The sequence below is a fragment of the Dendropsophus ebraccatus genome, chromosome 3 (assembly GCF_027789765.1).
Source record: "Dendropsophus ebraccatus isolate aDenEbr1 chromosome 3, aDenEbr1.pat, whole genome shotgun sequence".
Classification (NCBI taxonomy): Eukaryota; Metazoa; Chordata; class Amphibia; order Anura; family Hylidae; genus Dendropsophus; species Dendropsophus ebraccatus.
In genome coordinates, this window is record NC_091456.1 from 197,474,579 (window position 1) to 197,497,033 (window position 22,455).

General features: G+C 44.5%; 1 pseudogene; it reads left to right on the forward strand.

Annotated features, from left to right (window-relative positions):
• Positions 1 to 22,455, forward strand: part of LOC138786843 (zinc finger protein 850-like) — a 44,329-nt pseudogene that overhangs the window by 6,403 nt on the left and 15,471 nt on the right.

The following is a 22,455-nucleotide window of genomic DNA, read 5'->3' on the forward strand; positions in this document are numbered from 1 at the left end:
GGGACAACTAAGGAGGAGACCCACAGCCGGGACAACTAAGGAGGAAACACACAGCCGGGACAACTAAGGAGGAGACCCACAGCCAGAACAGCTAAGGAAGAAACCCACAGCCAGGACAACTAAGGAGGAGACCCACAGCGGGGACAACTAAGGAGGAAACACACAGCCGGGACAACTAAGGAGGAAAACACAGCCGGTACAACTAAGGAGGAAACACACAGCCGGGACAACTAAGGAGAAAACCCACAGCCGGGACAGCTAAGGAGGCAACACACAGCCGGGACAGCTAAGGAAGAAACACACAGCCGGGACAACTAAGGAGGAGACCCACAGCCGGGACAACTAAGGAGGAAACCCCCAGCCGGGACAACTAAGGAGGAGACACACAGCCGGGACAACTAAGGAGGAGACACACAGCCGGGACAACTAAGGAGGAAACACAGCCGGGACAACTAAGGAGTAAAACCCACATAATGATTTGTATTTGAAATAACATTGTTCTTCCATCACACTTTGCTTTGGTCCCAGAATCCTCCTCTTGCAGCAGTTCCAGCATTGCACACCTTTGGCATTCTAGCTATTAATCTGTTGGGGTAAGCTGGAGAAATTGCCCCCCACGCTTCTAGAAGCAGCTCCCACATGTTGGATTGGTTGGATGGGCACTTCTGGCGTACCATACGGTCCAGCTGCTCCCACAATGGGGTGGTGATCTGGTGACTGCGCTGGCCACTCCATTACCTATGATAGAATACCAGCTGCTGCTTCTGCTGGAAATAGTTCTTGCACAATTTGGAGGTGTTTAGGGTCATTGTCCTGTTGTAGGATGAAATTGGCTCCAACCAAGCGCTGCCCACTGGGTATGGCATGGCGGTGCAGAGTGATTGCCTTCCTTATTCACAATCCCTTTTACCCTGTACAAATCTCCCACCTTACCAGCACCAACCCCAGACCATCACATGACCTCCACCATGCTAACAGATGGCGTCAGGCATTCTTCCAGCATCTTTTCATTTGTTCTGCGTCTCACAAACCTTCTTCGTGATCCAAACACCTCAAACTTGGATTCATCCACCGTCCACAACACTTTTTTCCAGTCTTCCTCTGTCCAATGTCTGTGTTCTTTTGCCCATCCTAATCTATTTCTTTTATTGGCCAGTCTCAGATATGACCTTTTCTTTGCCACTCTGCCCTGAAGGCCATAATCCCACAGCCGCCTCTTTACTGTAGATGGTGACACTGGTGTTTTGCGGGTACTATGTAATGAAGATGCCAGGTGGGGACCTGTGAGACGTCTGTTTCTCAAACTAGAGACTCTAATGTGCTTATCTTCTTGCTTAGTTGTGCAACGCGGCCTCCCACTTCTTTTTTCTACTCTGGTTAGAGCCTGTTTGTGCTGTCCTCTGAAGGGAGTAGTACACACCGTTGTAGGAAATCTTCAATTTCTTAGCAATTTCTGGCATGGAATAGCCTTCATTTCTAAGAACAAGAATAGACTGTCGAGTTTCAGATGAAAGTTCTCTTTTTCTGGCCATTTTCAGCGTTTAATTGACCCCACAAATGTGATGCTCCAGAAACACAATCTGCTCAAAGGAAGGTCAGTTTTGTAGCTTCTGTAAGGAGCTAGACTGTTTTCTGATGTGTGAACATGATTGCACAAGGGTTTTCTAATCATCAATTAGCCTTCTGGGCCAATGAGCAAACACATTGTACCATTAGAAGACTGGAGTGATAGTTGCTGGAAATGGGCCTCTATACACCTATGTAGATATTGCACCAAAAACCAGACATTTGCAGCTAGAATAGTCATTTACCACATTAGCAATGTATAGAGGGGATTGGTTTAAAGTTAGGACTAGTTTAAAGTTATCTTCATTGAAAAGTACAGTGATTTTCCTTCAAAAATAAGGACATTTCAATGTGACCCCAAACTTTTGAACGGTAGTGTATATCCAGATTAGTTTTGCAGAAGGGGTCGAGTAAAGAAGCCGGACCAAATCCGAGCTTACCAAGGAGGGACCAGAGAGTGCCAATCGATAGAGTCAAAGGCTTTATGAATGTCTAAGCTGAGCAAGTAGCAGGGAACAGCATCAGCAGTATTGGCTGCTATATTCAGATGAAGTCAAGGCAGGTTAACATCTGTGGCCCTCTTCGACATGAAGCCGATTTGATGGGGGTGTATGACTCAATTAAGCCGCGATGCCAAGACTTTAGCAAGAATTTTGACATCAGTATTGAGCGGTGATATGGCCTGTATGAGGATGGGGAAAGGGGGTCTTTACCTGGCTTTAGCAGGAGAATGATTAAAGCCTTCAGAAGGGAATCAGGCAGGCGCCTCACCTCAAGTCAGTCATTTTATAAACTAAGAAGATGGGGGGCTAAAGAATCAATGTTATCCTTATACCAATCAATGACTAACCCATCAATGCCCAGTGTCTTACCCATAGGCATAGCTTTGACAGCTTCAACAATTTTATCCATGGTAATAATGGAATCTAATGGAATCAAATTCGAATGATAATCGTACGTGTAAACGCAGCGAATGATCAAGCGATGAGCGAGAAATTGTTCATTTTGATCTTTGAACTTGTTCTCAAATTGTCGTTGGTCGTTCGCAAAAAATTTGCAGATCATTCCGTGTTAGCAGTCGTTCACTGATTTAACCTATGTGCGAGATAGGCTTTAACAATCACAAAACGTTTTTTTCCGTACGATATTGTTCCGTCTAAACGCTGAGCGTTATAAAAAAAAATCGGTACTTCGAAATTGTTAATCGTACAATCGTACTGCTTGAAGAACCCTACGACCAAAGGTAAGATCTTCAGTAGAGGATAGCTGCAATCTGTAATGTCTAAAAAAGGTGTGAGGTGTGCTCCATGTGGCCGATCTACAGATTATATCTAAAGGAACAGAAGCCCTCTCTGCCCATGTAGTGGCTACAGATCTTGTTTTACCCATCAACGATTGTTTGTGAGGTTGTGGCTTTACCCCTATTCTTTCCCTGGAAGGAAATAAGGAGGTTGTCACTACGTCTCCAGTTATTGGTCTTGTCAAGGTAGTGGAGGATAACCCGTCTAACGTGTGGGAGGCAGCCTCTCTCCTATTAGCGTGACTGTCACAAAAGGAAGGAAGAATTAACTCCTGGGATCTATGGAAATTAGTCATCACCTTAGGAAGAGAAGCAGGGACAGGAGATAAAATGACTCTATCATCCCTAATCGTCATGTATGGGGAGATAATAGAAAAAGCTCTGATCTCACTCACCCTTTTAGCAGATGTAATAGCTAATAGAAAAGCTAATTTCCAAGACAAAAGTTTGATGGGTGACTCGGCTAAGGGTTCAAATGGGGGGGGGGGGGGGGGAGGGTTAAACCTGAGAGAACAATATTTAGATCCCAGGGAGGAAGTCTGAACTTTAGGCTGGGAGGAAGTCTGACAGCGGCCTTAGTGAATCTTTTAATCCAAGGATGTTGTTTGCTAACTTATAGTCATACAGGGCACTAACAGCTGATATTTTAACTTTTATGGTGCTTGGCCTTAGATTCTTGTTAAGGCCCTCCTGTAGAAAAACTAGGATTAGGGAAATATTTGGTGGAGCTAGCACATTAATCGGTTGGTTGACAAATCTACAGAACGATTTCTATGTTCTAAGGTAAGTCATAGAAGTCACTTTTTTTTGGCTGGCCAGCATTGTAGATATGACTTGAGGAGAAAGTCCCCTGTCTATTAGGAGCTGTCTTTCACATGCCAGGCAGTCAGATGAAGATTCACTGCTGTAGGGTGGTATACTGGGCCCTGTCTGTCCGGCAGCACGCTGGGGTTCGATACTGACATCTTCATGAACCAGGTGACCCACACCGTTCTGGGCCAGAAGGGTGCAATGAGGATAACGTGAACTTTGACCTGTCTGATTTTGCAAATAACTCGAGGAAGAAGCCAGATTGGAGGAAAGGCATATAGTACATTTTCTCCCCAATATTGTGCCAGGGCATCTACCGCTGTCGGTCTGTCCTTTGGGCAAAGGGAATAAAACCTCTGAACCTTCCTGTTGACTCAAGTGGCAAACAAGTCCATCATTGGGGTTCCCCAAAGTCTGCAGATCTGTCTCAATACTTCCTGAGATAATTCCCACTCCCCCTGGTTGAGTTTGTTTAGACTGAGGAAGTCCGCTGTAGAATTGTCCACTCCCTTTAGATGTAGGGCTGTTAGGGAGAGAAAGCGAGGATCTGCCAATCTAAAAATGAAATGCGCAATCCTCATGAGATCTGGAGACCTTGATCCTCCCTGGTGATTGACACGTCTGTAAGAACTCTTACGTTTTTCCCCTGGAGCTGTGGCAGGGCTTGGGTCAAAGATAGAAAAACTGCTCTTAATTCCCTTAAATTTTGGAGTCTCTTGCTTCCTCCGGACTCCACACTCCTTGTAGAAGAAGGGACCCCAAATGTGCTCCCCAACCTGAAGGGCTGGCGTCTCTTGTAATTGTAGCGACGTCTTGAATGTTCCAGGGGAGACCTCTGCAGAGATTGTCTCGTTGTTCCCATCAGGAGAGTGATCTTATGGTTTGCGGAGAACTAAAGCCCCTATTCCACGGTAAGAGGAGCAAACCAGGGCTCCCAGTGCTCGTTTGCTCCTCATTCCCCGCTCGCTGCTGCTATTCAACGCAGCTGCAGCGAGCGGGTGAGTGCGGGAGGGGCGGCGGGGGGCTGCTCGGAGGATCGCTGATCATCCGGGCAGCCCATAGGATACAGCAGCGTCTGCTGCCGATGCTCCTATTCAACGGAGGACGGCAGCAGATCGTTGCTGTATCAGTCGCTTGTTTTTCAACATGTTGAAAAACAAGCGACTGCAACAATCAGCCAACATGAACGATGTCGGCTGATCGTTGCACTCTATTCCACGGGACGATTATCGTCCGTAGCGGCCGATATGGGCCGAATACGGACGATAATTGTTCCGTGGAATAGGACCTTAAGGAGAGGAGAATCTAGAGAGTCAACTAATCCATCCCATTCAGAGAGACTGAACTACTCTCATATGATCTTGCGCCCAAGGAACAGCAGGAATACAGGATGTTAACAGACCTAACAAGGACATGACTGATCTGATAGAGAGGGGATGGGCCCTGATCTCCCCAACCTTAGTCTGAATCTGAGAAATGTTATTTTCTGGAAGAAAGGATCTCTGAACACGTGAATCCAAGCAAATGCCTACAAATTTACATTGTTGTGAGAGGATTTTGTTAGATTTTTCATTTTTTTCCCCAACCAAGAGAGGAGAACACAGACTCCACAAACTGAATAGCTGACTTTGAGGAAAAAGTTACTCACAATCAAAAAATCATCAAAGTAGGGGATGATTATGACATTTATTTCCCAAATGTGAGCCATGACCTCTGCCGTAACCTTAGTGAAGGCTCTAGGAGCTTGAGAAATAGCAAATGGCATTGCTGTATACTGAAAATGCTTGCTCTCCTTTCCAATCTCAACCGCTACGTATAGGAACCTCTAATGGTCGGGATGCATAAGAATGTGATGGTGTATGGTGGCCATGAAGCAGTTCTCTGAGAAGTTCAAGATGGCAGAAGAAATAGATTCCCTTCTGAACCTTTCATAGGTGAGAGCTCTGTTCAGAGTTTTAAGATTGATAATGGTTCTATAAGAGCCATTAGGTTTTTTGACTAAGAATAAGGTGGAGTAAAACCCTACCCCCTCTGGTCTTCAGGGATGGGAACCAATACTCTCTTGCTCAATAGGGAACCGACTTTAGATAGTAAGGCCGAGTGCTTATCTAGGTCAGAAGATAAATCCGTACACACAAACGTTTCCCCTGGGGAGGACAAAAAGGATATTTTAAAGCCAAACTTTATTACATGTAACACAAAAGAGCTGGCAGAAATCTTACACCAGAAGAGGGAAACAGAAAACCCCTGCCCTTTTGTGGTGGTCTCCACTCCTTCCTATTGGTAGAACCCCCACCCCTGGGCTTCCTACCTCTGCCCCTGAAAGATCTGCTGGTCTGTTGAGGTATGAGGGAGAACCTCTCATCAGAAGCCTTCTCCAGGATGGTGTCAAGAGCAGAAGCGAAGAGAAGCTTCCCTTCACAGGGGATAGCACATAATTTAGCCTTTGACGTGACATCTCCTTTCCACTCTTTTAACCACAGGGTCCTCCTAGCAGGGTTAGGGCCCTATTCCACTGGGAGATTGTTAAATCACTCGAATCTAAATGATAATCGTTCGGTTGAAATGCAGTTAACGATTAACGACCGAATGGCCTATACATGGCCTGCTGCCCACCTACGCCCGTGATAAATGCACCCCGAATGGCCGCATTATAGGTATCCCATTTAACTAATGGATCAGGGAAAGCGAATTGTGGAAGAGGTAGCATGCTCCCCCTTGGCAATCCAGGCCCTTTTCAGGGTGAGAACTTTCTGACCCACAATATGGGTTTCCTGTAAACAAATAATATGAGGCTAGGTGGAGACTTATGAGGTTGGTTGGGACTCTATGGGCTCAATAGTGAAGAACTCAGAGAATTTATCATTCAGGAGAATCTGGCGTAGCCAAACTTCTGTCAAGGCCCCTGGATCATTTCCTTCCAACTTTTCAGGCAGACCATTGTTTCTGTGCAAGCGGTTTTCAAAGTCATCAGCACGAGCCATGACTGCTTTTATTTGCCGCTGCCGATCTGTTATCTGAGCAGGAATGGGGTTAAGGACGTCCTCCGCCTCCGAGACACGCCGTTCCACCTTAGTCGTACGCTCTCTAATTTTCTGAGTTTCATGGACTTCGGAGAATTTGATGTCAATTGTAGAGGCAGAGTATTGTAAGTGTTCTGGTTAATGACACCTGGGAAGGTGAGCCGCCGGATCTTCCTCCGCCACCGGGACTGGGCACCACAGCCACAGTGTCCAGTCAGCAGCGGGCCGCAGGCAGGCGCATTACCAGGACATGGGGCCGAGTCAGGGCACTCTCATCCCAAGAATCATGCTAATTCTCCCACAGACGGACGACTTACTGACTACAATCCTTATTCGGCCTCTTCTCTGCTTCTTTGCACAGGTATTATCTGCTTCAACAGAGCAAGTTTGTCAGCTCACCCCAATAACGCTGGTCTCTTGCACCATCAGCGTCCCAGGAAGGAGCACGTGGAAAATACTCGGGCAGTATCCCGGCAAAGTAATATAGAAAAAATGGAAATGGATCCCACAGCTCCGATAAAATGTAGAAAATTTATTGAAACATAAATAAAAAATAACAAAGTGATAAAAATTGCGCCAATTTTGACGCAATTTTTATCACTGTTATTTTTTATTTATGTTTCAATAAATTTTTTATATTTTATCGGAGCTGTGGGATCCATTTCCATTTTTTCTATATTATCTGCTTATTGGGGACCAGCTGCTACCAAGGACCCCCACATATGTAGCGTCCTGGTGTCCTCTAGCTGCAGAGGTACAGGAACATTTTAATTTTCACCTAAGGCAACAAAAAAGCCCTACACATAGGCCCAGCTCTTCTGTGTACACATACAGCTCAGCTACATGTACATTACACATATACAGCTCAGCTACATGTACATTACACACATATACAGCTCAGCTACATGTACATTACACACATACAGCTCAGCTACATGTACATTACACATATACAGCTCAGCTACATGTACATTACACATATACAGCTCAGCTACATGTACATTACACACATACAGCTCAGCTACATGTACATTACACATATACAGCTCAGCTACATGTACATTACACATATACAGCTCAGCTACATGTACATTACACACATATACAGCTCAGCTACATGTACATTACACATATATACAGCTCAGCTACATGTACATTACACACATACAGCTCAGCTACATGTACATTACACACATACAGCTCAGCTACATGTACATTACATATATATACAGCTCAGCTACATGTACATTACACACATATACAGCTACATGTACATTACACATATACAGCTCAGCTACATGTACATTACACATATATACAGCTCAGCTACATGTACATTACACATACAGCTCAGCTACATGTACATTACACATATATACAGCTCAGCTACATGTACATTACACATATACAGCTCAGCTACATGTACATTACACATATACAGCTCAGCTACATGTACATTACACACATATACAGCTCAGCTACATGCACATTACACATATATACAGCTCAGCTACATGTACATTACATTACACATATATACAGCTCAGCTACATGTACATTACACACATACAGCTCAGCTACATGTACATTACACACATACAGCTCAGCTACATGTACATTACACACACATACAGCTCAGCTACATGTACATTACACACATATACAGCTCAGCTACATGTACATTACACACATACAGCTCAGCTACATGTACATTACACACATACAGCTCAGCTACATGTACATTACACACATATACAGCTCAGCTACATGTACATTACACACATATACAGCTCAGCTACATGTACATTACACATATACAGCTCAGCTACATGTACATTACACACATACAGCTCAGCTACATGTACATTACACACATATACAGCTCAGCTACATGTACATTACACATATACAGCTCAGCTACATGTACATTACACATATACAGCTCAGCTACATGTACATTACACACATATACAGCTCAGCTACATGTACATTACACATATATACAGCTCCGCTACATGTACATTACACACATATACAGCTCAGCTACATGTACATTACACATATACAGCTCAGCTACATGTACATTACACACATACAGCTCAGCTACATGTACATTACACATATACAGCTCAGCTACATGTACATTACACATATATACAGCTCAGCTACATGTACATTACACACATACAGCTCAGCTACATGTACATTGCACATATACAGCTCAGCTACATGTACATTACACATATACAGCTCAGCTACATGTACATTACACACATACAGCTCAGCTACATGTACATTACACATATACAGCTCAGCTACATGTACATTACACACATATACAGCTCAGCTACATGTACATTACACATATATACAGCTCAGCTACATGTACATTACACACATACAGCTCAGCTACATGTACATTACACACATATACAGCTCAGCTACATGTACATTACACACATATACAGCTCAGCTACATGCACATTACACATATATACAGCTCAGCTACATGTACATTACATTACACATATATACAGCTCAGCTACATGTACATTACACACATACAGCTCAGCTACATGTACATTACACACATACAGCTCAGCTACATGTACATTACACACACATACAGCTCAGCTACATGTACATTACACACATATACAGCTCAGCTACATGTACATTACACACATACAGCTCAGCTACATGTACATTACACACATACAGCTCAGCTACATGTACATTACACACATATACAGCTCAGCTACATGTACATTACACACATATACAGCTCAGCTACATGTACATTACACATATACAGCTCAGCTACATGTACATTACACACATATACAGCTCAGCTACATGTACATTACACATATACAGCTCAGCTACATGTACATTACACACATACAGCTCAGCTACATGTACATTACACATATACAGCTCAGCTACATGTACATTACACATATATACAGCTCCGCTACATGTACATTACACACATATACAGCTCAGCTACATGTACATTACACATATACAGCTCAGCTACATGTACATTACACACATACAGCTCAGCTACATGTACATTACACATATACAGCTCAGCTACATGTACATTACACATATATACAGCTCAGCTACATGTACATTACACACATACAGCTCAGCTACATGTACATTGCACATATACAGCTCAGCTACATGTACATTACACATATACAGCTCAGCTACATGTACATTACACACATACAGCTCAGCTACATGTACATTACACATATATACAGCTCAGCTACATGTACATTACACACATACAGCTCAGCTACATGTACATTACACATATATACAGCTCAGCTACATGTACATTACACACATACAGCTCAGCTACATGTACATTACACATATACAGCTCAGCTACATGTACATTACACATATACAGCTCAGCTACATGTACATTACACATATACAGCTCAGCTACATGTACATTACACACATACAGCTCAGCTACATGTACATTACACATATATACAGCTCAGCTACATGTACATTACACACATACAGCTCAGCTACATGTACATTACACATATACAGCTCAGCTACATGTACATTACACATATACAGCTCAGCTACATGTACATTACACACATATACAGCTCAGCTACATGTACATTACACACATATACAGCTCAGCTACATGTACATTACACACATACAGCTCAGCTACATGTACATTACACACATATACAGCTCAGCTACATGTACATTACACATATACAGCTCAGCTACATGTATATTACACACAGGGCTCTGCTGCAGGCATATATAACACACACATACACAGCTCTGCTCCACACACATCACACACACACAGCTCTGCTGCATACACATCACTTCAGCTCATCCAGCACAGCAGAGTCCTGCATACACTGAGCAGCAGCCCCTGATCATGTGACTCCTCCTCCTCCATGTGACTGATCACATGACTGTGACATCATGGCAGGTCCTGGAAGCACAGGGGAAGCACACGGCTCCTGTACAGCTCTGCAGGTGGAGGAGGGGTATATATATATGAGGAGTCACCACACAGAAGGAGCTGGTAGGATCCTCGACTGGTCCCTGCCACACACCTCACCAGCCTTAAATGATTTGTCCAAGCAAAATTGAATGTTGCCGGGCAGCAGGGTAAGGATTAACGTAACAAAGAAAAGGTCTCACTGACAAGTAGGATGAATGTTGCTGGAATTCCCCTTTAAGGTTTTTACATGGTAAGGCTACGTTCACGTAGTTCCCATGTTCCCCCATATCCCCTCCTGTCCATGTATATTTCTATCTCCAGGAATCTAGAGCCGCATTACATTGTCTCCTCCTCTTCCCTCCAGGATCCTCTGCTGATATCTTCTATATAAGAGACCGACCCATCAACCATGGAGAGAGACAGAGACAAGATGGCCGACAGGATAATAACCCTCACCCTACACATACTCTTCCTGCTTACTGGGGAGGTGAGGGATTCTGGGAGTGATGTCATCATGACATCATTCTTATCTATGGAATAACAGATGGATAGGACTGGGGAGGTGAGGGATTCTGGGAGTGATGTCATCATGACATCATTCTTATCTATGGAATAACAGATGGGGAGGTGAGGGATTCTGGGAATGGATGGAGTGATATTTTGTCCAGGATGTTTTAAGCAGCAGCCGCCAGTGCAATGATATTTTTCAAAATTTCTTAGACTCTTGCGGGACCATAGCTAACAACTCCATGTGTTGGATATGGGTGACCTTCTTGAACCATTCTTCTAAGGACAGGGGACGGCTAGTGTATTGGGGTAATCGTCTTGACAGCCTGTAGTAGGTGCTGTGTTAAAAACTTCTTAAATTTTGACTGGGTAATAGCAAACATAAATAAGATGGCGGCCGGTCCACTAAGGGTCCTCCACTACCGGCACAACGTGTGGCGGGTGCAGATGACATGTGGGATGTATGAGTGTGAGACAGGGACCAGGGAAGGGTGGAAAGATTTAAAGGACAAATCTAGGCCTATATGGACCCATTATTCTTATTATGGAACATATCCAGAACACGAGCATGGACACAGAAAAGATAGTATAGATGGCAGTCAGGCTATCCCACCCCGCCCAGGAGCTTAGGCCTAGACAGAACCAATCCATTCATACAGTGACGTCTCAATGCCCACACAAAGGTCCTAAAGCACTTCTGAGGTTGATGAAGGGAGGAAGATGGGTATGGTCTGCAAAAGATAGAGCAGGCGCGAAAGAAGGGTGATATTTATTGTGCTAATCCTCCCAAACCAGGAGAGTTCAGAGTTGCTCAACTGTTCCAGGTCTTTTTGAAATCTGAAAAACATGGGGGGGAAAATTTGCTGCAGATAAAGATGTCAGGAGGCGGTTTGACTCCTAGATATATGAGGCCTTGTGGGGTCCAATGGAATGGGAAGGAGGACTTCAGGGAGGAGATTGTCTACATAGACAAGATGTCCAGTGCCTCGGATTTGGATAGGTTGATCTTATAATTTGACCAAGAGCCAAATTCTGACAAACGGGCCATCAAGGATGGATGAGAGATCAGGGGGTAGTGATATAGACTAGAGCTTTTATACCCTCCCTTTCCCCTATAGCGATGCACCTGATGTCTGGATTCGAATGTATAGTGGACAGCAAATGCTCCATAATAAGAATGTATAATACAGGGGATAAGGGTCACCCTTGATGGGTAACATGAATTGGGAAGGGGCACACAGTGTGCCATTGATCTTCAAATGGGCAGAGGAAGAGTTGTAAAGAGCCAGGATGTTCTATATAAGGACTGGACCCATTCCTATGTGATGCAGGGTCTGTGCCGGGGAGGACCAGGATATTCTATCAAAAGCCTTCTCGACAGCCAAAGAGAGAGTCTTAAGCGGGATCTTATGAGACCTAGGCCAGTTCTATGGCTCGTCTAGGGGCATGCGATGTGTTGGGTAGTGTGGACCTTGGTGCCTCTCTGAGATCTGATGCATGGGATATGAGATTGGGCCATAAGCGATATGAACGTTCTGGCTAACATGCGGCCACTCTTATGCATAAAAACGGCCTGACGTATTTGGAGGGTGCGACCCCAGGAAGACTCCAAAAGGCGTTTCACCTCTAAGCTAGTGAGCTGCAAGTCCCTAAAAATAGGAACTGAGAGTGTGCGCTAGTAATAATAATAATAATAATTTATTATTATTTGTATAGCGCCAACAGATTCCGCAGCGCTTATTTAAATATATAAATACATTACAGGTTATATATTAAGTTATACAATGAATAAATTAAAATACCGAATTAGTGACCTGCTCTCAAGAGCGTACAGACTAGTATGACTGGGAGTAACACGAGAGGCAACAAGGGCTTTATTTGTCAATGTTCCAGTCATTGTACATAGAATCTCTAAGTGCCTATAGGTGACTGGGCGAGCCAGTAACAAGCCATTTTCTAAGCTCAGATAACAAGGACAGTGTAACTAGCACCGAAGAGGTTATAGAGGATGGAGAGGGGATAGCAAAGGGAGACGAGATTACGAAGTGTTATAATCCTGAAGAGATGGGTCTTCAGGGCACGCATGAAACTGGGGATGTTGGAAATAAGTCTGAGGTCTTTGGGTAGGGAGTTCCAGAGAACTGGTGCAGCACGAGAGAAGTCTTGGAGGCGGGAATGAGAGGTTCTGATTATAGAAGAGGTTAGTGTGAGGTCATTAGCAGAACACAGAGCACGGGAAGGATGGTAGGTGGAGATGAGGGAGGAGATGTATGGAGGGCAGAGTTGTGGAGAGCTTTATGGGTGAGAGTGAGGAGTTTCCTTGTGACTTGGCCTTCAGGAGGTCGTTTGACACCTAGTCAGCCAGTTTGAGCTTTGTAACGCTTTGCAGGGTTATCGAGAGGGTGTGGGCCTTTTCTTTTTTCTAATCTGGAACCTTGGATGTAGTGATAGTAATGTGTCTCTCCATACACAGGATTACACAGTAGTGAAGAAGTCCTCTAGTGGGCGCTGTGGGGCCCCTGGGTGTGAAGGATGGGGAAGAACCCTGAGCCCAATCCCGGGGCCCCTGATACATGAGGAAATGGAGGAAGAGAAGATCCTAGAAGTCACCAACAAGATGGTGGAGCTGCTGAGTGGAGAGGTGAGACTGTGGCTGCTGGGAATGCTGGGACATTATACAGTAACACCACTGGAGGGGTGGGGGGGATGACTGTGTGATCATTGTGTGTGTCAGGTTCCTATAAGGTGTCAGGACGTGGCGGTCTATTTCTCCATGGAGGAGTGGGAGTATGTAGAAGGACACAAGGATCAGTACAAGGATGTGATGCTGGAGGATCAGCAGCCCCTCCCATCAGCAGGTAATAGACAGGACTATATACACACCTCCTCTCTGTATTATCTGGATGGAAAGAATGAATTCAGTCTCTGTATGTGTTCCCTCCAGTCAGATCCAGTAAGAGAACAGCACCAGAGAGATGTCCCCGTCCTCTTCTCCCACAGGATCAGGATCAGGTAGATGGAGATGTTCCCTATGATCTGTACATCCCACCTGACTTCTCCTCCTGTCTGATGACTTTACAATATTTCTCTCACATCTTATGAAACAGGGTGAAGATCTGGACTATAATAACTCTATAGACATAATAATAAAGGAAGAGACAGATGTGAGCAGTGATGAGCAGTATAAGGAGGACATCAGTACAGGGAGAGATCTGAACTCTATGAATGCTATAGACATAAGGATAAAAGAAGAGGAGGAAGAGACAGATGACGGCAATGATGAGCAGTATAAGGAGGACTTCACTACAGGTGAGTAGTAACCACTAAATGCAGAGAACACTTCCTCTGCTCCTCGGTATATGTAGCGGTAGATCACAGTTCTCTCCCGAGTAACTGGTTGACAGCACAGGTTGAGCATTATATAGAGAGGACGTGCTCTGTGTGATGCTGAATCGGGGTCCGGCTTCTGAGATGCGGCATCCTCATCCTCCTCCTGTACAGGAAACACCATAGAGACCATATACTGAGCAGGACACATACGCTGTTTCCCTGGCAGCTCACTGAATTATCATAATTAAAAATTTCAGGTGAGAGAATTTACATTACAAGCGAATCACTTCATTTACTCGGCACTCGGCTTTTACATCGGCTGGCTTTGATGTCCGTGCCGCTCCTCCTCGGTGGCCTGGAAAAGCTGTATCCCGTCCTGGGGAAACCTCTACTGGAAGACGGGTGTTTATTTCCCTCGGGGAGTCTAGTTTTCTGAGGATCTCTGTTGCCAACAGCAAATATATAGTTAAAGGATAACTCCAGCCAAAAGCATTTTTCACGAATCAGGGTGTAATTCCATTGGAGTGTCCAGCAGTGGGCGCATTGTGTATATATATATATATATATATATATATATATATATATATAAAGTCAATGAGTACCATTGACTTCTACATATAGTGCACCCCTGCTGGACACTCCATTGGAATCAATGGCTGTCTATGGAACAGGTGAGCCTGCACACTGTACTACTTCCCCATCATCTGCTCATAGTATGGGGCCTCAATTACAGCAGCGGAACCCCTGTCGCCGCCCCCCTGCTGGTTCGGCGGGTCCGCTGCTGTAATTGAGGCTCCGGTCTCAGGGGGGAAGTAGGCCCGAGTATATGTAGTACCAGGGTATATGTAATGGGGTGGGGGCGGATTGGGGATTGCCCTGGTACTACTCCCCCACCATCTGCTCATACTATGAGCAGATGATGGGGAAGTAGTACAGTGTGCAGACTCACCTGTTCCATAGACAGCCATTGATTCCAATGGAGTGTCCAGCAGGGGCACACTGTATATAGAAGTCAATGGTACTCATTGACTTCTATATATAGTGCGCCCCCTGCTGAACACTCCATTGCAATTACACCCTGATTCGTGACGTCTCCGAATCTTTGGGAATTTGATGTCTCCGTGATCTACTAAATTAGGGGAAATAGCAGTAAATGTGCATTTCCCATAATTAATGTACATTATGAATTTGTCTAACTTTCCCTAAGTAATAACATATAAAAAAATGCCTTTGGCCGAACTTCCCCTTTTAAAGGGGTTATCCGGCGCTTACACATTTGTAACGTTACTGCCATATAAGAGAACATAACAGTCATCTCATACCTCTCCGCGCTCCCCTGGATTTCATATAGAAAACAGTTTGTGACGTCATGAGTGGTGCCAAATATCGGGACCACTCAGGGACATAAGACCAGGTGAACTTTGCTACATGCAGCGTGTATGAAACCTTTAGGAAGAAACCGTACAAAATATTGTAATCTCCTATGCTATGTAACTCACAATCTCTTTTATTCTTGGCAGATGACTGTACCCGGAGATCAGAGGCCCGTCCGAGCAAAGATCTGTCATCTGCTCCTATTATACCAGGCCAATCTTCTGATCCATCACAGGCTGCTATGCAAAATACAAGTCACACAGTGAAAAAGCCACATTCCTGTTCAGAATGTGGGAAATGTTTTACTGTGAAATCAAAGCTGGCTAGACATCAGGCAACGCACAAAGTGGAGAAGCCGTTTCCATGCTCCGAATGTGGGAAATGTTTCGCCCAGAAAACAAGTCTTGTTGAACATCAACGAATTCACACTGGAGAGAAGCCGTATATATGTTCAGAGTGTGGGAAATCGTTTGCTTTAAAAGTCTATCTTGTTGTGCATCAAAGAATTCACACAGGGGAGAAGCCATTTTCATGCAAAGAATGTGGAAAATCTTTTACTCAGAGAGCAAATTTTGTTGAGCACCTGAAAATTCACACAGGGGAGAAGCCATTTGCATGCCAAGAATGTGGGAAACGTTTTGCTGTGAAATCAAATCTTGTTGAACATCAAAGAATTCATGTAGGAGAGAGGCCATTTTCATGTTCTGAATGTGGAAAATGTTTTATTCGAAAATCAGATCTTGTTAGGCATAAAAAAATTCACACGGGTGAGAGGCCATTTTCATGTTCAACATGTGGGAAATGTTTTGCTGTGAAATCACATCTCACTAACCATGATCTGGTTCACACAGGAGAGAAGCGGTTTCCATGTTCAGAATGTGGGAAATGGTTTTTTCGCAAATCGGATCTTGTTAGACATCAAAGAATTCACACAGGGGAGAAGCCGTTTTCATGTTCAACATGTGGAAAATGTTTTACTGTGAGGTCACACCTCACTAACCATGAAAAAGTTCACACTGGATAGAAGCTGTTTTCATGTTCAGAATGTGGGAAATGGTTTTCTCAGAAACCACAGCTTATTAAACATTAGAGAACTTACACAGGAGAGAAGTCATTTTCATGTGATAAATCTGGGAAATGTTTTACACAGAAAAATAAACTTATAAAACATGTAAACAGTCACTCAGGGGAGAAGCCAAGTGAGATCGCTCAGTGATCAGTCAGACGTCTGTTCCCCAGAAAGCAGATAGAAGCCGGATACCACAGCTATGTATTCCCCATGTACAGAGGAGATTTGGCGGTAATACAGATATCATATACCGCAGCTCCAAACTTCTCACCAATTGGTAATAAAATGTTTCTTCTAAACCTTAGTCTCCTCTCCCTCCATCTCATGTGGATATATATAGACACATATATATACATTGTTATTATGCTGCTGCTCTTCATCGTGAACATAATATGGGAGCAATGAATGAGGAATTCTTATAATGTGGGGCAATGGGGCATTACAGTCTTAGGAATAGAAGGGGTTTCATTAAAGTATGGTGGCATAAAGGTGGGTTATTGTTGTGTGGGCACTATAGATGGGAAGAGGTAAGAAGGTGCTGGAAAACTGCGGAGCCCAAGATGGTCGTCCAGTTCTGCAGAGACGAGTAAAGGTCATCATGGCGGTCCGGGCCAAGAGGAGATGGTAAGGGAAAATGACTGATCAGAGGAGACATCACTGGATGTAACTGCACTGTAATCACCCTCAGACTGTGGTATCTGTGGGGGTAATATTTATTTAGTATGGTGATATTTAAACAATGTGTAATGGGGTGGCACCATTCTAGCCCTGCTGCTCTTAGTGCTGCTCACTGCTTTAGTCCTGCCCGCTCCGGGTGGCACCATTCTAGCCCCGCTCCTCCCATAGTCTCCTTACTTGTCCCGGGGCTCCTATCGATATATAACATATACAGAGTCGGGGTTCGGCAACATCAACTGAACGATCAGCGATTTCCTGCAGCCGCAGTAGTTGGATGCTGCCCCTCGGTTCGGGGAAACACGGATACAGATGTTCATACACTTAGCGCTCTATAACACCAAATGATTACTGACCGCTCCGGACGCTAACCGTTTGGTGTAATAGGTCGCGCCCAATGTCAGCTGACCATGGTCTTTCGACAGGTTTAAGAATCCTAAATTATGATAGCGACGTTTTCTTTTTTTGAATGGGCAGCCTGGACGATGGCAGCCTCCCCTCCCCCGCTTGTTTCCTCCTCTATCCGCTATCACCTTTTTTTTTTTTTTTATTGTAATTTTAATTGAATTTTTTACAAGAGATAAAGGACAAAACAAGCGTATTTTTAACCCCTTAAGGACAGAGCCTGAAATGGCCTTAATGACAGAGACAAATTTTATGAATATGACCAGTGTCACTTTAGTCATTAATAACTTCGGGATGCTTTTACCTATCCGGCTGATTCTGAGATTGTTTTCTCGTGACATATTGTACTTTACATTTCTGGTAAATTGGAGTCGATACTCATAACAAATCTTTATGAAAAAAACCCAAATAATGTGAAAAAATGTGAAAAAATGCATTTTTCCAACTTTGAAACTTTTTTGCGTATACAGAAAGTGGTTATACCACATAAATTATATATTAAATAGCATTAGCAACATGTCTACTTTATGTTGGCGGCATTTATTAAACGATCTTTCATTTTTTTTAGACGATAGGAAGCTTAAAACATTAGCAGCAAATTTCCAAATTTTCAGTAAAATTTCAAAATCAGATATTTTTAGGGACCTGTTCAGGTTTAAAGTGTATTTGAGGGGCCTGTATGTTAGAAAGCCCCACAAAGCACCCCATTTCAGAAACTGCACCCCCCAAACTCTGCAAAAGCATATCCAGAAAGTGTTTTAACCCTTTAGGGGAGTCACAGAAATAAAAGCTAAGTGTGTAAGGAATTTGAAAATTTTAATTTTCTGTGCAGAGATTTTATTGTAATCCAATATTTTTCATAATTATAAACCTATTACCAGAGAAATGCACCCCAATAATTATTGCCCCGTTTCTGCAGTTTATAGAAATACCCCATATGTGGCCCTATTGCGCTATTTGACGCAACCACAAGCCTCAGATATAAGGGAGCGCCTAGTGAATTTCAACGCCTCCGTTATATTTGGTCATTTTTGACTGTACCACTTCAGGTTGGCAGAGGCTCTGGGGTGCCAAAACCTAAAAAACACCCCTAAAGTGACACCATTTAGAAAACTACACCCCTCAAGGAATGTAACAAGGGGTGCGGTGAGCATCTGGACCCCACAGGTGCTTCACAGATTTTCCGAACAATATGGCGTGAAAAAAGAAAAATTTATTTTTTACACTAAAACGTTGTTCTAGCCTTCAATTTTTCATTTTCTTAAAGGGATAAGAGGCAAAAAAAGACACAAAACGTGTAGCGCAGTTTCTCCCGAGTACAGAAATACCCCACATGTGGCGATAGAGTGCCAGGGGGGCGCAGGACGAGCCTCCAAAGGGAAGGAGCGCCAATTGGCTTTTGGAAGCTGAATTTCACTGAAAAGGATTTCAAGGGCCATGTCGCATTTACAGAGCCCTCGTGCTGCCAAGACACTGGAAACCCCCCACAAGTGATTCCATTCTGGAAACTACACCCCTCAAGGAATCTAACAAGGGGTGCAGTGAGTATATGGACCCCACTGGTGACGGGCACAAATGTGGAACAATGTGACGTGAAAGGGAAAAATTTCATTTTTTCACTTTCATGGCACAAATGTGCCCGTCATCAAGGGGTCCATATCCTCACTGCACCCCTTGTTAGATTCCTTGAGGGGTGTAGTTTCCAGAATGGGGTCACTTGTGGGGGGTTTCCAGTGTTTTGGCAGCACAAGGGCTCTGTAAATGAGACATGGCGTTCATCATCCATTCTAGCCAAATCCAACCTCCAAAATCCAAATGGCGCTCCTTCCCTTCGGAGGCTTGCCCTGCGCCCACATGGCGCTTTATGTCCACATGTGGGGTATTTACGGACTCGGGGGAAATTGCTCTACACATATTGTGTGTTTTTTTCTCTTTTAACCCCTTGTGAAAATGATAAATTCAAGGCTAAACCAACATTATAGTGTAAAAAATGTAATATTTCATTTTCACGCCACATTGTTCCACATTTGTGCCCGTCACCAGTGGGGTCCATATGCTCACTACACCCCTTGTTACATTCCTTGAGGGGTGTAGTTTCCATAATGGGGTCACTTGTGGGGGGTTTCAACTGTCTTGGCAACACAGGGGCCTTTTGAATGCAACATGGCCCCTCGAAATCCATTCCATCCAAATCCAGCCTTCAAAAACCAAATGGCGCTTCTTCCCTTTGGAGGCTTACCCTGCACCCGCATGGCGCTTTATGTCCACATGTGGGGTATTTCCGTACTCAGGGGAAATTGCTCTACACATTAAATGTTTTTTTTTATCTTTTAACCCCTTGTGAAAATGAAAAAACATGACAAGATTAATGATTTAGAGTAAAAATTTTACAAAAATTACACTAAATGTTGGTCTAGCCTTGATTTTTTTCCATTTCCACAAGGGGTTAAAAAAGAAAATGAACACAAAACGTGTAGGGTAGTGTCCCCTGAGTACGAAAATACCCCACATGTGGGCATAATGTGCCATATGGGCACAGGGCAAGTCACCAAAGGGACAGAGCGCCATTTAGAGGCTGGAATGGAGGATGGAGGCCATGTCGCAATTACAAAGCTCCTGTGCTGCCAGGACAGTAGAAACCCCCGACAAGTGACCCCATTCTGGAAACTACACCCCATAAGGAATCTAACAAGGGGTGCAGTGAGCATATGGACCCCACTGGTGACGGGCACTTACGTAGAACATGTGCCGAGAAAATAAAAAATACAATTTTTTTCATTTTCACGTCCCAAATGTGGCCGTCACCAGGGGGCCATATCCCCGCTGCCCCCCTTGTTAGATTCCTTATGGGGTGTAGTTTCCAGAATGGGGTCACTTGTGGGGGGTTTCTACTGTCCTGGCCGCACAGAGGGTTTGTAATTGCATCATGGCATCCTCTAATGGGAATGGCGGCCATACCTATTTAGCTGGGGAAAAGGGACAATTCTAATTTATTTGGGGGTATTAGGCCAATTATTAGTTTATAAGGTTGGAAATGACAGGTGTCCATCAAACTCAACCTGTGTTGATCCAGAGGAAGGCAAAAAACCCTCGTAATGCAGACGACAGTAGCCTCATCACAGGGGAAAAATTCCTTCCCAACTCCATAATGGCGATCAGAATAATCCCTGGACCAACGTGACCCCTGAAATAGGAATAAGGGACAGAATTTAGATAATGTAGAACCCCAGTGACGTGTGGTGCGCCTTGAAGCGATCCAGTATGCAGAGGCCGGGGTGATCAGGACAGGCGTCACACTGGAAATGGTGTCCTTCCTGATCCCCCTGTTACGCCACACTCTCCACTTCTTCTGGGGTCTCCCTTTCTCCAGTGTGGGGGACGTCACCTGGAAAATGTTGTCCTGGTGCGATACGGGGTCCCTCATATCCAGAAGCGCTGGGTCCGCTCCATGGCTGCTAAATATTAGGGCTCTATTACTGCTTCTGATATTTACGGATCGTGCCGCAAGCTACAGTAGCTCGGGCAGCGAGGGACCGGAAGAGGGGGTGCTGGTATAAAAGTTATCCCCGTACAGGTGGTAACCTTTATCCAGCAGTGGGAAGATCAGTTCCCGGACGATCTCCCCACTAACTCGGAGGATGGGGGGGGAGGGGGCATCTGGGGGCTGGATTCGAGTGTCCCTTCCTTCATACACTCTAAGGGTACGTGCACACTGCGGAATCGCAACAGATAACCCTTCGTGCATTCCGCAGCTGGCACCCACCGGCGGACTGATGCAGGCGCACGTCTCCACACGTGTCATAGACTCCATTCTATGCACGGGCGGATTCCGCTCTCCGTCCAATGTGTTCATTCTTTGGATGGACGACGGATTCCGCCCGTGCATAGAATGGAGTCTATGACACGGGTAGAGACATGCGCCTCCATCAGTCCGCCGGTGGGTGCCAGCTGCGGAATGCACAAAGGGTTATCCTTCTCCATTCTGCAGTGTGCACGTACCCTAAATCTGTAAGTGTACCCAGAGGTACGCTCACAGAAATTGTAGAATTTCACACCATACCGTCATCTCTTATTGGGACGGTTCTGGCGGAAAAGACGTGTCTGGGGGGCAGCGTACGCTATGCTACCCCCCAGACATGTCACTGGATGATGAGGATGATGAGGATGAATGGAGGAAAGAAGGATCCCCCCATTCATCCTCACTGGCTGTTTCGGTGTCGGAGGCAATAATAGCGTATCCCTCTGACGCCGAAAACACCCTGGGGGCCATCTTTATACGGGGATTGGTATATGGGGTATGTAGTGGTGTAGTGTCAAACTTTATTCAATGTAGTGTGGTGTAATGTAGTGTTTTTTACGTGTTTTTTTACAGTAAGTATAAAAAAAAAACCTA